Source organism: Pyrgilauda ruficollis, unplaced genomic scaffold (genome assembly GCF_017590135.1).
Source record: "Pyrgilauda ruficollis isolate IOZ18807 unplaced genomic scaffold, ASM1759013v1 scaffold4, whole genome shotgun sequence".
Taxonomy (NCBI): Eukaryota; Metazoa; Chordata; class Aves; order Passeriformes; family Passeridae; genus Pyrgilauda; species Pyrgilauda ruficollis.
Window position 1 is genome coordinate 22,477,506 of NW_024525489.1, and position 17,149 is coordinate 22,494,654.

The window sequence follows — 17,149 nt, forward strand, 5'->3', positions numbered from 1 at the left end:
CAAGGCTGAAGTGGCTGGAGGTGTTTATGGAGGGCAAGGTGGGAGCTGACAGGGGGGTTGAAGGCTCTCAGCTCACTGGCAGCTCCAGCACCTGGCACTGCAGCCTCTGAAAATTGATAACAAAACACCACCATTCCTGCCTGAGCTGGCACTACCCCCAGCAAAGCATCCCCACTTCCAGAAGTGACATTTTTGGAGGATAAGAAATATTTAGACTTGGTCAAAACCAGAAGCAACCTAAAGCCACTGCAGAATTTGAGCCAATTCTATTTGTGACCTTTTCTTCCCCAAAAAATTGCAAAACATACTACTAGAAACACAGAAGGAGTAAACAATGGCATCTTGATTAAACTGAATCATATGGAAATATATTCTAAATGAAAAATAGCATGTAATATTGAAGCATTACGCAGTCCAGTTTGTTATCATTTTAGGTCCCTAAATTCCAAGTGCTCAAGTAACTACATAAGACAAAGTATCTAAAGTCCAGCTCCTTACTCAACATTAATAAAGTTTCAATTGGAAAAGATAATATAAACTTCCTGTGCTAGAAAAGGCTACTACAGGCAATTGAAGCAGCAGGGGAAGGAGGCAGTACTACACTCTGACCAGCAGATGCAGTGCTCAAGTCTCCTTCAAAGCAGCACACAGCAGTTCTGAAAGGGAAGGCTGCTATGCCTTGATTTTATAGACATATATTACAAGATGATGTAATCTCAACTTCAAGTGCTGACAAAACACACTTCAGGATTCTTTAAGGGCTTCTTGCCACAGTGGAAGCATGGGGATATGTTTGAGCTCTCCAGACAGCTTAGCTGAGATGATTTCCTAGCAGGCTGAAGTAATGTATAAGGTTTTTTCCCCTGCAGAAACAGCTGCTAGTAGCAACTCGAGGATCCCAAGCAGGATCCGTTTTGAGCTGCTTTATACCAGATTCCATCAGAGCAATCCCCAAGCAGCAGCAGTGCTATGGCCCAATCCTGCTCTGCTCCAGGGAGCAGAGACAAGGTGCTGAGCCTGCTCTGCTTCTGAGGAAGCCTCAAATCACCTTTTGGGCTGTTGCTTTCATTAGGACAGCCTAGGGATTATGATCCCTCTGTGCACGAAGCCAACACCTCCTCCCTCTGCTTCCTGGAAAATTGCATTTCTCAGCTGCACCTCTCCCTGCAGGGACTGCAGTGACAGAAGGCTCCTCGAGACACTTAGGGAAGAAGAGAGCTCATCCAACTGGTGTCCATATCCTTTGAGTTCTGAGGCTAGAAAGGATTTTGGGTGGAAGCTGTGATTCCAAACTTGACATTGCATCAGACAGGGCATTCTCAGCACTGCAGATGTACTTTGGCTCACCAAAGGTGTACAAAGAGACTCCAGAAATAGCTTGGAGGGCTCACTTAGTCTTGGGGTTTTTTTTTTCTTCTTCATAAAGGTTTTTGTTTAGTTCAGCCATTTTATCTGTCTGTCACATGAACCTTCTGAAGCAACTTTTTTTTTTTTTTTTTTTTTTTCCCCAATACCAGTTCCTGGAAACCACAAAGGGTCAGGGAGTCCACAGCTTTCAAAAAAAAATAACATTTCTTTTGGCATTTTGATCACCAATACTGCCACTACCTTCCACGTGCAAAAACAGGTTTCTGAGAATGTGAAGACTTTTAAATAAAATATTATGGCTCAGCAGACTTATATTTTCTACACTTGAAAAAAACCATGTAACCTTATTACTCTGAAAATTATGGTAACACATTTATTTTGGCATTTATTCTCCTCCTGCTTCTCTCTGCTCCACGCCCAAATGTCAGCATTAGAATTTACAACCTTTTCAAAACAAGGGTTTCCCAGTGTTTTACTGGTTTCTTAAATGAGCTTTTAAACCTACATTGGCCATAGCCTAAATACACCCTGATGGCTTTACAAAAGGATAGGGAAAAATCTTTCTCTCATCTCTACGTACATATTTTTGCCTAAAGCCAGCCAACAGTTTGAACAAGAAATGATGGCACATGAAATGATGAAAATAAGTGAAGTTCACATCAATTAACCTTTGGAGCAGAGAGAAGGAAAGAGAGAGAGAGAGAGAGAATGAGAGTGTGCGTGCATGTTTCTGTGCACAGGCAGTGTTAGAGTGAACAATTTCATTGCAGAAGCAAAGTGGCACCCAGAGGTGTCTGAGCAGGGTCACCTGGGCAAACACTATTTGCCCTCCCTGCACATTCACTCTACAGCAGAGCTTCACATCCCAAACTGTGTGCCATTTCTCACCAACCAGATAATTCAGTGCTCAGCAGGGGTGTCACCTACTGAATAAAATGTTATCCAACACTTGATCCTCCTCACTGTCTGCTGGCTTATGCCTGACATACAGTTCATGGTCCCAGCACCTGGAACACAGAACTGTTGGATTCCCATGCAGCAGCCCTCAGTGAGTGCCCATCATAAGGATCCTGGCTGCTTCCAAACTCCAATGGCTGTAAGCATGGAACTCCTCAGTGAACCAAAGGAATGGTGGTGCTTCTTATTCAGGAGGTGTGCAGCTGACCACAGAGAAGGCCACAAGTGCCTTTTTATTTCAGTGCCCGACTTGGAATTTTCTGAGGCTGACCCATCAGGGGTAACCACAGCCCTGTACCCTGCCTTGGCAGGGAGGGAGGGCTCAGCAATGCCCCTGCCTGCTGGTGAGATGGCTGCTCCCTCTCAGGAGCTCACTATCCATGGCCCTGCACGCTCACCTCAGCCTGGGCTGCACCCAGCTCCCTGCCCTCCCAGCAGCTTCCAGCCCTGCCAGCACAGCACAGCGCATACAGGAGGGACAGCAGGCTGCACTTGCACTCCAGGCTCTGTCTCTGCTGCCAGTTTATTAATGGATGAAATTTGGAATGATAATCCCAACCCACAAAGCCATTGCTCTGGGGTCAATTAGCTCTGCAGCTGCCTTGACCTGGATGCCCCACAGCTCGGAAAACATTTGCCTGCCCCTGCCACAGATTTCCTGGGAGCAGGAGAATAAGCTCCTTTGCCCTCAGATTTGACTTCAGCTGAAATGGATTGCCTTTAGAGAGCCCTGGAAGAGCTGGCTCATCTCCAAACACTACTGCAACCAGGAGTCCCACTTCTTATTCCCATGAATTTTGAGCCATGCCCCAACATGGCCCTTCATTTTCCCCTGGCCATAACATCCAGTTTCTTACTGAGGCATTTCAGGTGGGAGTTCAGTTGGGACAGAGCAGGCTGTGCTGCTCCTGGGCTGGCAGGAAACAACAGTCCCTAGACATTAACATGATGGACATGTCAACACGGGGAAACGTATGGCACCAATTAAGACAGTATCAACAATTATGCAGAACACAGTTGAGTGGATTAATTTGTTGCCTGCAGTAAAGGCTGCCAGTACGAAGCTGGCTGTCAAGAGACACGCTTTCATCTTGCCTGCTGCCTAGTGCCAAATGTTATGAAGCCCACATGCACTAAGGATGATCGCTGGGTCTCTTTTTCCACAAGCACTCCTGGAGCAAGCAGGGCACAACCAATTAATGTCTCTACATGCTGACTTCTTTCTTCTTTGTAAGGGAAAAAAAACAAAAACAAAACCACACTTTAAAAGAAGTCCCCAAATAACTATTATTCACGAAAGACTAAAGTAAGAACTACAAAGTAACTGGGAAAGGATAGTTCTTTTCTTGCTCAGAAAGGTTTTCTTCTGCTGAGGGGCTGACCTGATAACTCATTTGTCAAATGCACTTTTCCCTGCTTCTCTAAGCAAATAGATGAAAAATGGTTAAGTCATCTGACTTTTTTCCAACTTGCTATTTTTAAACTAACCAGAAGGATACTGACACCCTCTCTGTCTCTTTCTTCCCACCCGTTCTTTGCCAAGGAGGATGCAAGATTACCTCTAGCAAGTTGTGACTAAGTTCTCCTGCCTTGCCAAATACTGTAAGAACAAGCAGCTGATTTTCTCTAAAAACCTTATGTTTGCAACATGCTGCATAGGTCTGTGGCTGTCAGAGCATTAAACAGCAAAGAAAAAGATAGGACTTGTAAATAATCAGTTACTGAACTAATAAGCAGCAGCATTTGAATTCATGCTAAAGCTTTGTACCAGCTGTGCTTTGTCCCAAAATCCAACTTAAAAAAAAAACAACTGCTTATGCTTGTTCCTACATATGAAGGATATTCAGCTATTCTCCATAAACTGCTGTTGCTTCCAGTGCATCTGCTCCCACACCAGGCTTCCATTTGTCCATATTTAGCCTTGTTAAAATACAGCATGCCTACCTGAAATATAAATTACCTTGAGGCTTGGAGTGATGCCATCCCAAGTAAGGAAACTATTCCTAACACTGCACTCCTTAATTTAATGTAGGCAGAAGTCCCCTGCCCAATTACAACACAGCACATACTGATGACAGTTGTTGATGGAGAAATTCAGTTTTAATGCGATATTCTCAGTAAACACATTGTTCTCAGAGCAGCAGAGCCATGAAATCTGTTCTTTTTCAGAAGGTTTATATCCTGTGTGCCTCAGTCCCCGAGACGTTTATAGCATATTTGCAGCTTGGCAATATTCCCATCACAAAACCTTCCAGATCCTTCCTATTATCTACTTCCAACACCTTCACTGAACTCTAATGTATTTCTGGGTGTTTTGCCCCATTTTTCTAACTTAGTGTTCATTTTTCTTCATTTCAAGAGCTGTGTGTCCAGGGTTGTTTTCTTCGGGGACTTGCATAGCTCCAACATTGTCCAAACTAAAAAAGATAAAAGCTCAAAAAGACACTTCCTGAAAACTTATTTCTGCAGCCAGTAATCCTCTGCCTGCTGCCAGGCACATCATCATGCTTGGAAATTCCAGTCTGGATCTGTGCTGGGTGGGTGATATTCCCCTTCCGAGGAGAGGAGAGGAAGTTCTTACAGCACAGGGGGGAAAGGCTCCCCCTTGGATGTTTTCCCCCTGGATAGAAGCTCTTTGTGTCCATGGGGTTCCCCCAAGCACACAGATGCCTCCAGCACTGCTCCCAAGGTGCTCTCCCCCAAAGTTCCTTCTTATGTGCTGTTCCCAGGTGCTCTTGACACAGCCTAAGGGGCAGAGAGGGCCAGCAGTAATGCCAGGGAGAACCAAGGAAGGTCAAAGCAGGACAGGACAAATTGTATCCATTCAGACCTGCCAAAATCTGATTTTTTCATCAATTAAACTTCTAAACATCCACATCATTAAGAATCTTGATGAGAGGAGACAAAAATGTATTCCCTCATCTTTTTCCACCTGCTAGCAACTTCAATAGAAACATTTCCTCCTAAGCATCTTTTCACTACCATCTTTTTCCTTTTCTACCATTTTCTTTCACTTGTATTACTTTTGAGCTCTCACAACAGGAAATATTTTCAGAAATGTCAAGATAATAAAACATCCACAAGACAATAAAAAATACAAAAGAGGAAAAATAATGGCAAGACTTCATTTAGCCTCTTAGATTAAGTTGCGCAAGAAAAGGAGGAGAAAAATAGTGGACTTAAAATCCGAAAATATCTACAAAACATCTCCCTTTAAAAAAATCCAAAATTTTTATGTGAAAAAGTGCTTCTGAATACATGGAGATGGGCATCTTCTGAAAGATGTCAGGTTTCAGTAAAGCCTCCTTTTCTGCAGGGGAGTTAAAAAAAGGACAGCTCATTATAATGAAAGTTTAGTCATCAGCATCACATGATCAGTGATTAAGAGGAGCATGATTTCATGCAGAGAGCTTCCCCAAGTCAGGGTAGAGGGGAGCTTCAGGTGGCCTTGGATGATGGGAGAAGATCCAGGACAGAGCATATTGTAACAGCAAGGGCACTGCTAAAATGCTCATGAGCTTCTCACCCTCCCACAAGGAAGGAGAGGGTAGAGCCCATGTGAAGTCTATGACTTCTGGATGGATGGGAATGAGACAGCAGAGCAATCTGATCCAGCCTGCTTTTAAAGAAATGGCTTGGCCGTTCAAATGTACTGAAATATTAAACATTGTTTATGTATTGAAGGACTCGAAAATTTAAAGCTTTCTTCACAAGGACTGGGAAGTGTAAGCTCAAAACCAAAGTCAATCCTCCTGTGAAGCTCCTCATGGGCACCTCCTGAGACATTTCATCCTGATCTGCACCTGCAGCTCCTGTATCCAAAGGGAAGCCACCTCTTCATACCCAAGAGCAGCGAGGCCGGGCTGGATCCCGAGCACAGCTCCCTCTACATCCTCCCCCTCAGGGAGCACTTACAGCCTCAGACTGCACTTCACAAGCCAAAATCTGCAAATCCATGGCGCTCTCTAGTGTTTTGGTTCTGCCTGGGAGAAACACGAGCATCCCAAGGCACTGACATCATTCCAGAGCTTGGTACCAGCCTCCAGGCAGAGGGATGCCCAAGGCCTGCTGTACATCCAGATGAGTTTGCCAATGTTCAGGTTTGTTCGGGTTGGACTGCACCTCCTGCTGCTCCAGCTGTCTGGCTGTGGCCTCCACCTGCAAGGCCTCCAGTGATCTAAGAAAAAGTAGGATTTTAAGCCACATTCCTGAGGGACAGAGCTATTTCAGGAAAGTTTCTGATTCCAGAATTAGGTCCCTGCAGACACTGCATGGGATCCTGTCAGCTCCCAAAGTGGCCATCCATGATGTGTAACACAGGTTGTTGTTCGGGGTGCAAGCCCAGAGGAAAAACCCACATGGAGGAGATGTCCCAGAGACAGCTCCAGGGAGGGCTGTGGGACTGGGACAAGGGCAGGCTGGGGCTCCTCTGGGACCTGCAGGTGCCATTAGCCATGAAGAACAGCAGCCTCCATGGAATTCCCTAATGTCTCACCTCTCCCCATCACCACTTCATGGGGGAGGAGATGAGGACAATGCACATTTGTAGCTGTTGAAGGCAAGCACAATCCAAAATTGCAGCTGATCTCACTTGCTGTTAAACAGCTTGCTGGTCCCTTTGTTAATGGTTTTCTACTCTAATACCATGTCTCTCTTTCTCCTGAGCTTTTCTGAAGCTGACAATTCATGACAGAAATACAGCACATCCCACAGACTCACAGCCTCAGGTCCAACTGTGTCTGCCAAGTGACAAGATCGATGTGACAATTTGCTGCAGAACACGTGAGATTCCGTCTCCTCTCCCTCTTTTTCTCTCTCTCTCCCATAATATACATTTCAAATTAAATCAGCATCCAAAGGGAGGAGACTCCTCTAGTGCCCAGGAGAACACATTTTCTCCAAGCTCACAGCACTGGCTGGTGACGGGGGGAAATACGCTCGCACCATGTAATTGATTTGATGTTTCAGGGGGATAAACATCACCCCCTGGACTCCTGGCATTCCAGCATCTCCAGCCTAAGCTCCTTGTTCCTGGTGTGTTGGGACTCCAGTGAAGACACTGACTAGTGTTGACATAGAGATAAATGCTCTTATCTTCAGCTCCTAACGTTGCTTCTTTGAACAAATGCTCTCTCTCAACAGTTTTCACTGTTCGAGCTGCTCTTCAGCAAGGGACAGCAATAGGAGTAACCCTTTTTAACCCACCTTATTTCAGCAAAGTTCTCTGCTGGGAGAACAAGCCAGGCTTGCCATCAAACAAGAGGCCCCTCAGTGGGACACATCATCATAATTCACAGGGAATAAATTAGGGCCCCCTCCAGGAAACACACTTAAGCACTTGGAAAAAAAACACCCAGTTTAGGTTTATCTGTTGCTTTGTGGGCTTAGCAAGTCCCAGCCAGACATTCATCTCCAGAACCTCGGATACCACTGCAACACACCAGCACAACTATGCATTCAAACTGTGCTGTGCTGCTAAGAAACCTTATTTTACAGCCAAAATGTGAGAACATGAATTTTAAAGTATCTTGCAGTAGGTTGGTGGCAGAACCAAAAGACTTGGTCCTTTGAGTCCCTCACCTCTTGCTGTAGCACACTGCCACAACATGGGAGTGAAAATCCTGCTTTGTTCTTCCTCTCTCCTCTTGGAGAGAGGTGTGGTGTGGCTGACTACACACCACAAACCTGATCATTAAGCCACAACTCAGCTGGAGCTCAGGAAAAGCCCCACTGATTTGAACGGATTTAAGATTTTGCTCTCTGCTTCTCTACACAGGGATTAAATAAATATTCTCCTGCTAGAAAGGTGCCACACGTCTGCCTGAGTCCAATGGGTTCTTTAAAGAAAAGAAAAGAAGCTGCAATAATTTCTAACAGTGTGGCAGAGGGTGTTTTAGGGCCAAAACAATATTTCAGGCACTGTAAATCCACTTCATCTGTTTTTAACAGATGGAGCAGGCTTTGACAGGAAAAATGTGAAACATATAATAAAGAAAAAATCCAGGACAATAAATTGCCAGTAGAAATAATAAAAATAAAAGCCTGAAATATATCAAGAGGGAGATGTCTAGAGAAACAGTAGGTCTCTGATGGACCCAGCAAGCAGAGGAAGCAATCAAATAGAGAGGTTACAACCAAGCCAAACAATGTCTTTGCAATCAGTATTCACACTGAAGTATGACTGGGGTTAGAAAAAGGGAGAAGAAAAATAGCTATTATGTAGGTCACTGTCTATGCTGAGACACCACCTGACATGCAGGAAAAAAGTAATAAGAGCAGCACTGGAAAAAATCAAGATGTCCTGTGGAATTGAATCAGCCAGACTGACAGCACCTTTCTAAATGCACTGGCCAAGAAAGTAACTGAGCTCCTGACAAGAATATGGAATTCATTTTCACACAGCTCTTACTGCAGAGGGACCCAAGAAGGCGAAGATCACTGTGGGATGAGCCTAAACAATTCTAAAATGCCCAGACTAAGAAAAACATCTGAGAAAAGTCATGGAGCTTGAAATGAAAACCCCCCAGGCCAACTGCAGTTGCAATTTTTTTCTTTTAAGTCAGTGAGGTTACTCTGAATTTTTAGTGGAGGAATCCAGTTTTGGTACTGGCCAGAGCATTCTGAAGAGTCTTTGAACTCTGGCAATGAAATATTCACCTGCACAAATCAAAAAGCCTCCACCTATATCCAGTTCCTAGGGTGATAAAAGGGAAGAGTTGCAGAGCTGTCTAAAACAAACAATATTTTTGAATACTATCATCTAAAATTACCAGAGAGGAAATAAACTCTGTTTTATTGGGCTGAGTTGAAAAGCCACCTAGGCTGTGTATGCACTTCTATTTCAGGATGAAGTTTTCAATTCATCCCCTCTTTACCACGCAAAATGCCAATCACAAAGCAATCCTGTGTGTGGAAGACACAGGACTGCACACTAACCACTAAATTATATTGCCACAACAAGAGTGAGCACCCTGTGGATCCACGGGGCACATTGACTATTAGTGTCTGAAGTGATGAAGAATAGACAGAAATAGTAACCACAGCTGGTGATCAAAGGCTCATTCAGGCTCCAGCTGTATAAATTACAACCTCTTACTGAGGAAGCTCAGTGATATATTCAAAAAGCAAAATGAGAAGCAAGTTGCAGATAACAATTGAAAGAAACTAGTCAAATACCTGACTCCCACCAACCAAACTTCTCTTGCTCTCAGCAGGATCAGAATTTTAGATCAGAACAAACAATTGATCCTCATTTGGCTGGAGTATGACAGAGACATGTTAAGGCACCTTCTGAGAGATACCTGGGAAAATAGACATAGATATCTTACAGATGTTAGATATAGTTGTATCAGTCTTGACTTCTGGAGATATCCTAGAAAGCCACAAACTCTCAACTGTACAAACTATCTGGGAATCTGTATTTCTATCAATTTAATAGCTGCAGAGACATTTCAGATGGCATAAACTTGCAGAAAAGCCAGATCTTTTTAATACATCTCTGCTTGGGAGACCCAAATCAGCTGGATCATTTGCTATTTTCCATATGCTGGGGCAGTATTTGTCTGTGAAATGGAGTATTGCAGCTTCCAGAAATCAGTATGTGAAATTAATCAGCCCAAATATCAGTCAAAGTTTACAAATCAAATAGCGTTTAAATCTGATGAAAGTCATGACTGAAAATTCAGGGGCAGTTGGAAAAGAATTTTTAAATTACAACTTCTCTGAAGTATTTGAGACTAGAAAGACACACAGAGGCAAAAAGGGACAAAACCCAAGTTAAAGAAATCTGATGAAAAATTCAACTGAAGTCTGCACCTCAACATCTTATTAATGTCAAAGCAATATGAGCTGAGGTTCAAAGGGAGCAGGCTGAATGAAGCCTTTGCCATCATCCAGACTCTCGTGATCATTATCCTTTCTGCAGCATTCCCACATGAAAAGTTATTCTTCAGCCTCGACTCAGCAGAGCTCTTAAGCACATGCTGAACCCAATCAAATCAAGACTGGACAAGAAACCAGCTCTCATTCCATCAGGCCTTATAAAGCTCACTGCAGAAGGGCCTGGTGAAGTTATATGGCTTGTTTCACGTGTGAGGTTAAAGCTCTTCCTTATCCAAAAACCCCCAAACCATGTATTTAATCCACTTCACCAGAGTGCCCAGTACTGTCAGGACCCTGACTGCACACAGGACTGAAGATAAGGCTACATTTGTTGTCTACTCTTAGCAGAACCATGCCAGCCCCAAGGAATTACAGCTTTTTACCCATTGCATTGCAAACTGTCACTGGCAAGCCTTCTCTCACAGATAACCTGGCATTCTGAAGCTGCGTTTAGCTGGGCACTGGTTCTTCTCTCTGCTCTGAAAGGCACAGGAAAAACAAAACCCAAACTGCTCTAAGATATTTACCAGTGAAGTTCACTGTGGAATAGTAAAGAAACATGGAGATCAGAATGGATATAAGAGAAGGACAGTTTTTTCAGTTGACTGACTCCACCCTTTGCCAGAATGAGATTTTGGGACATAATGGCTGGAATAAAAGGCTGTCAGTCCAGGCTCTGAGGTCACCAGAACCCACTCCTGGCACAAGGCAGTTTTAACACAGCTTTGTGCTCCTCTAACCTGATTTCACACTGGGGGAATTCATGAGCTCCTCTGTGCTATGTCTGCTGCCAACAGATGCTCCTGCAAGTAAGGGTCCTCAGGATGCAGGAATAACTCATCACCTTCTGCCAGAACACACTGACAAGCAGGGACTGTTTAGGCAATCTTTTCAGTGGGTTTTACACTAGGACTTCTTGAGGCAAGGCTGAACGCCATGGAAGTACCAGCAGCTTTAAGGCTAATTTGCAAACTCAAGCAGCTAACCCAGATGTGATGTTAAAGGCCCTCCACGTCTGACAAGTGAGGCTTTATAATAAACAGTCTTTATGAGGACTGCTCTAATTCATCTCCAGGGTTCTTTGGTCCCACAATTTTGTAGAAAAAAATATCATCTCCTTTACATTATAACACTCAGAAATCTGCTTTCAGCACAGGAGCAAATACTGACTTATGCTCTATCAAGTAGGTGCTTGCCTTTTCATAAACAAATTCACCTGCAGTGACTATAAAGCAGTAACAAGGCTCCCAGGGAATGCTATATATGCACATGATACATGCCATTGTGGTTTAGGAAAGTGATACAGATTTTTGGAGATTAGAGGATAATAAAATGAAGAGAAATAACTCCTCATCTGAGTCGTCAAAGGAAAAGGCTACTGACAAAAAAATGTGGATAGACTCCAGCCTCATAGTAATTCCCTTCCATTCTGCATTTGGCATCAAGTTCTTTCTGATTTCTTTACTCAGGCATATTTTCCCTCAGGGGAAATTCATTACGGTTAGAACACTGCCCATGATTTCATAATACGTATTTATGGAGTTAATCATACTCACATCTCTCAAGGCATCTGTTGCTCTGCTTTGGTAAATTCCTCATTATCCCTGCAGGACAGCAGTGTCAATCCTGAGCCCTCCTACAGTGGGCTGCCATGTTTCATATTCAAGGAAAGGAGATGTTCTTCGGGTGTGATCAACACAGGCTGCCTGGTACAGCAGTGGGCAATTTGTAGTGTACGACAGAACTCTTCTGGTGGATTCATCTCCTGAATCCTTTCCTGTGTCTGCCTGCTGGACTTCCTCACAAGAGGATCCTTACTGTGATAAACATCCAGCATTAGTCCACACTCCATTTCAATTGCTTCTTACTGTCCACTGTGGCAAAGTACCTAACTGGTGACACTGTAACACAAAGCTGAAGGTTTTAGCCCTGGTCTTCACTCTGCACTAAGCTGCTGCAACTCAGTAATGCTACCGAGGCAAAAGTCTGGCTCAAACTGACCTACTTCAAATTAAAGGAGTAAGAAATCACAGCATAGCAGCACTTCTCAGCAGACTCCAGTTTTTCTCACAGGTATCTCTGTCTGTCCTTCCAACATGTATAAACTTGCTTCTTGATGTGGATGCTGCAGTTTGGAAACAACACTTAGCCTGCACAGTGAGCTCAGGGCATTTCTAATTAGAGCTGCTGCACCAGCACCACGTGCTTTAAAATACTGTTGTAATAAATCCTGCAGCTGCAGATTCAATATTTCATAAAGGCAGACATGACCTTGGAAGACAGAGTTTGAGGGGAAATTTGCTCTTAATTGAGTTCTGTAATAAAGCATTTCAGGGAGAAAGAGGACAAGCCTGCAAGCTGGATATGATCATTCAGTCCTGTCCTCCACTATGAATAGGAACAATTCAGCATGCAGGAAAGGAATTCCTTGATTTTAAGCAATATCGTTATAGTAAGAATTCCTCTAGAATTTCTCCAGTCTTAAGCACCACTTAAGATTCTGGTTCCACCTAGAGATTCTGGTTCCATGAGGAACTCCATCCACAAAAGAAATACAGAAATTTTACATTTCAAAGACAGCAGGCTGAGAAGTTCAAAGTTATCATTTGTACTACGACAGTAAGCTGAGACTAAGGTACAATGGCACAAGCAGCCAGCACGTACCCACAAACAACAAGGCCCTGCTTTAAACAATTGAAAATGTAATAAAAAAGAATTAAGCACTCTTTGGAGCTTCTGAGAGTCACCACACTCTTTCTTCTTACTACTTGACGAGAATTTGAGACAAGTTTGTTTTGTCTGGAAACACAGCAAAGAGCCTAAAGCCAACAGATTATGGAATAAAAGTAAGTAGGGAGCCAAACCCACACGGCAAGAGAGTGATACTGTAGGTTGCAGTGGTGTTGAACTAACATTGCTGAAAGCATAACCCACGTTGCTGGAAGGTGAAGGACTTGAACCAGAACTCTGCTGTTCTTAGGCAGTGAGACTTGTGGGAGTCCCAGTCATTCTCACAACCTCTCACTCTCACAAGGATGAAGCTGGCCTGGGTGAAAAGAACAAAGGAAACAGTGGTGCTGACCTGAGAACACACCACCCTCACATTCATACTTACCTTTGCATTCAGCAAAGCTTCAAAGCAGACAGAGAGACTGCTCTTGTTTAGAAATCCAAATTTAGACATCCAAATGCATAACAAAGAATCCAAACATCTAACCTCAATTGAGAATGCTGCTGCCACTCCCATTTAAATTCCACTCCCATTTTAATTCCAGAAGCTCTGGCATACTCACACTGTTGAAATTAGGCATTTATGTAACTGTCCAAATAAAAATTTAAAGACTAAACAAAAAAGCCTTAACCCTGAGATCAGTTTGTTAACTAAGTAACAGTCCTCTCTGCCTTGTAGCTTTTTTTTTTTCTCTTAAATGATCAAATTACAAGCGTTATCCTCCATCACTCACTCAGGATTCAGGCTTGAGCTAATTGCAGAGGATACAAAGCAACTGTTACAGGGACCTGACAGCAGTGGGCAACAGGAAAATCAATCCTGCCTTTGCACAGCTGACACAGATTGGAGGTAAATTTTTAAATACTGAGACATCTTTGGATTCTGCAATAAAGAGAGAAAGCACTGGAACTGCCAGGGTCCATGTCCCAGGAAGCCTTTTTACAAGAGTTGCACAGACTGCGGGTGAAGAATCTGGTGTGGTACCCAGGGAACACAAACAGCCTGAGCATCTGGAGGAGCTCAGACCCACAAAGCAACATCTGGGAGAGCTTACATCCCCTTAAAGAATCAAATTTTAAACCTTTTGTGCACCTTGATTTAGGAAAACAATGAGACTCTACCGGTAATCAGCAGAGAACGACAGACACATTCAGCAAGCACATTGCTCCTGCCCATGAACAGCCCTCTGGGGGAACCCACCAGGACAGAAGAGGTGAAGCCTCTCTAACTAATTTGGATTGTGCAAGCAATACTTAGTTAAAATTACTGCATGAAAGATCAGCTTGCCTATCTGTGCAAAGATGAGACCAAGGCTGAAGCCCCATCAAGGATCTTTAGTGAGAACCTGGCTCAAAACCCATCCACTCTCAGTAACCTTCTCATGTACCATGAAAATCTTGAACATTTTGCAACACAAACAGTAAAACTTGTTTAATAGCCATGCCAGCTTTCAGACCCTCCCAGCATGCTACAAATGCTACAAATGAACAAAATAAAACAAATTAGGGGTGGCTCTAACTAAATGCCAATTACAGCAAGAAGAAATTCAATCTGCAGGAGCAAGTAACAGCCCTTTCTTCTTTTTTTCCCTACTGTCTTTATGCTTAAAACTAAAATAGTCAATATACATTTAATGCATGGAATCCCTGCAGTGATATGTACTTGATAATACTTGACACAAGGGCCTGGGCTAAGTCTCAGCAACAATAGTTATTTACCAGACACAAATATCCCATCGGTGTGAAATGAAAACCTGCACAAGTGACACAGAGAAAAAAAACACTGTCCTGGAGTTCACAAGGCAGAAGCACAACTGTGAAATTATTCTGGCAGACACTGGCACAGCTAATAACATGATCCTTTCAATCACACACATTAGATTGAAATGTGTGTAATTTGTGGCATCTGTAATTTGTGAAAACTCCCAATCTGCCACTTCATTCTTAGGACATGAGGAGGAAGCAAGCCTGTACTCTGCCTGTCTGCACATAGCTTGGCTCAGCAGTGTTTCTCACATCTTTTCCACCATTTCTGCTAGAATAGCAGGCAGGTAGTAGGGAGCAAGCAAGGAGGAAAGTAATTCCTGTTGCTCACACACATCAGGGGACAGCAGCAGAGGAATGCCAGGGAAAACAGCTTTTGTGAGATTCCACAACAACACCTTCAGAAATGCAGAAATTGTGATGCAGGTGCAAAGGTAAACCACTGGAACCATTTAAATGAACCTTGCATTGCTGAAATGCCAATTGTGCAAAACTGCTGATATTTCATTTTGATAGATATATTGCATCTGGTGTTTATGGCTTTGTGTTGTTGCCAGAGAGCCCCAGGAGCTTTGGTCTGGGAGCCAGGCCAGTCTACCAAGTCAGTTGGACTGTTGTGGATACACAAAGATCCAATCCTGCTCTGATTTAAAGCTTTCAGGCAGATTTTTCAGACTTTTGTTTTATTTATAGCTAGCATATGTGGAGAGAAATAAAACAGTCATTTAAAATGCTGTGCCACTGTGAGCCTATTTCTTCCAGTTTCATATTTCAATATCTTATTTTGAAGCACAGAGAACTGGAAATCTGGTAATTTCTACGTAAACATCCCTTTATGGATAGACAGAGATTCAGTCAGGGAATACCTCTCCATTAAGAAAGGAAAAGGCCAGATAGAGTTTTGTCACAAAAGCTGGAAATGTGACACTATTTATGCAGATGGTCATGGTCTCTGTTACAGCCATGTAGCAGTTAAGTGTTTTTCCTTCTCCCACTCCTTATGGCACAGATTCTTGCCCTTCTGTTACAGAAAGCTCTGATGTGTCAATAGAGATGCCCCAGGTATTCTGATCCTTCAAGTTTTAAGGTTTTCTTCCACTTGAAGGGATGCTCTCCATCCCTCCCCACAGAAAATCAAAAGAATTCTGATCATTAAATTGCTGAGAGATAAAAATTTTAAAACAGGAGGCTGCAGTCTAACAAAAATCAAACAGAATTAGTAAAAACAAAGAGTTTCTCTTCAGGGAATATTTTAAGTGTCTGCACAGACAAAAATATTAAACAAAAGTGTGCACAACTTTATTTTGTGGGGGCATGCAGAATGCTGGGCCATCTGTTGAAAATGGAAGGCTGCCAGATATCACAGAGTCACACCGTGAGTCTGGAAGCTGAGCCCACATGGCAAATCCATACATTTTTCGTGGTGTCTGCATGCCATCAGCCTTGCCTTTACCTACTCCTCAGTTTTACACTTTCCTGGCTGCTAAACTGGATTGCTTCAGTTTTTACAAGGGCAGAGCCCAATTCTGCAAAACACCACTGGCTGCTGCAGAGCTGCTGGCAGGACACCTGGCTGCATGCTTGAAGGTTTTCAGAACTGGGGAACATAAGACAAGCAGTATTAGGAAGATCAGGGTCCCCACTCAAAGGCATAACATTGTGTAGTTCAGGAAAAATCCTTCCATCTTTCATTCAGAAAAAGTAATCAAAAGGAAAATCCTTAAAGGCTGAACTTTTACATGCCACCAACTTATACCATGGAAAAAAAAAACTTGAGGCTTCCATGAATATCTGATTTAATCAAAACTATGCCCCTACTTTTGATTCACATAAGCCTGTTTCTTGTGCCTGAGCAGTTGAGAGTATGGGATGAGACCCTCCCTAACTTGTAGAGTGGTTAATCAGGTCAGGACCAAGGCAACAACAGTGAAACAAAATTTCTGGCAATCTCATTGAGATTCCTCACCTTGCCCCTTTCTACAGCAGAGAACTTTATGAACATATTGGCTAAACAGTGCAAAAGTCACCATTACAGTTGTTGAGCCTGAAAGGAAATAATTTCCAGCACCTGCTGGCAATTGCCAAGATAACTGATACCGACTGCGCTTTTTAAAGTCCAGAAACCCATCCGAACATTATTTCTGGCTTTCATGAAGTTTCCTCAAATATAAAAGTGATCCCTAAACTCTTCTATAATTTCAGTTGTTTTTTAATGCAGATTCCTGCTGGCATACCCATGTTTGGAGAAGTGCTTAGGAAAGTATCTGTTGTCAATACCACACCATTCACCAGCTCAAAAGCCAAATGGATTTCTCAGAACTCGTCCTTGTTTAGCCATCTTTCTCTGTAGTCCTCCCAGTGGGATAGAATGAAATTAAATTTAAAATAGGCTTTAAATTATTTAGTTGGAGATAATTGAGTTTGGAAAGTCATAGTGGAGCATGATCAC

The 17,149-nt window shown here is 43.1% G+C and overlaps 1 long non-coding RNA gene across 1 annotated transcript in view; it reads right to left on the minus strand.

Annotated features, from left to right (window-relative positions):
- The window catches only part of LOC121358698, a 36,668-nt gene that overhangs the window by 18,627 nt on the left and 892 nt on the right, over window positions 1-17,149 (minus strand). The gene's annotated exons all lie outside the window — the stretch shown is intronic.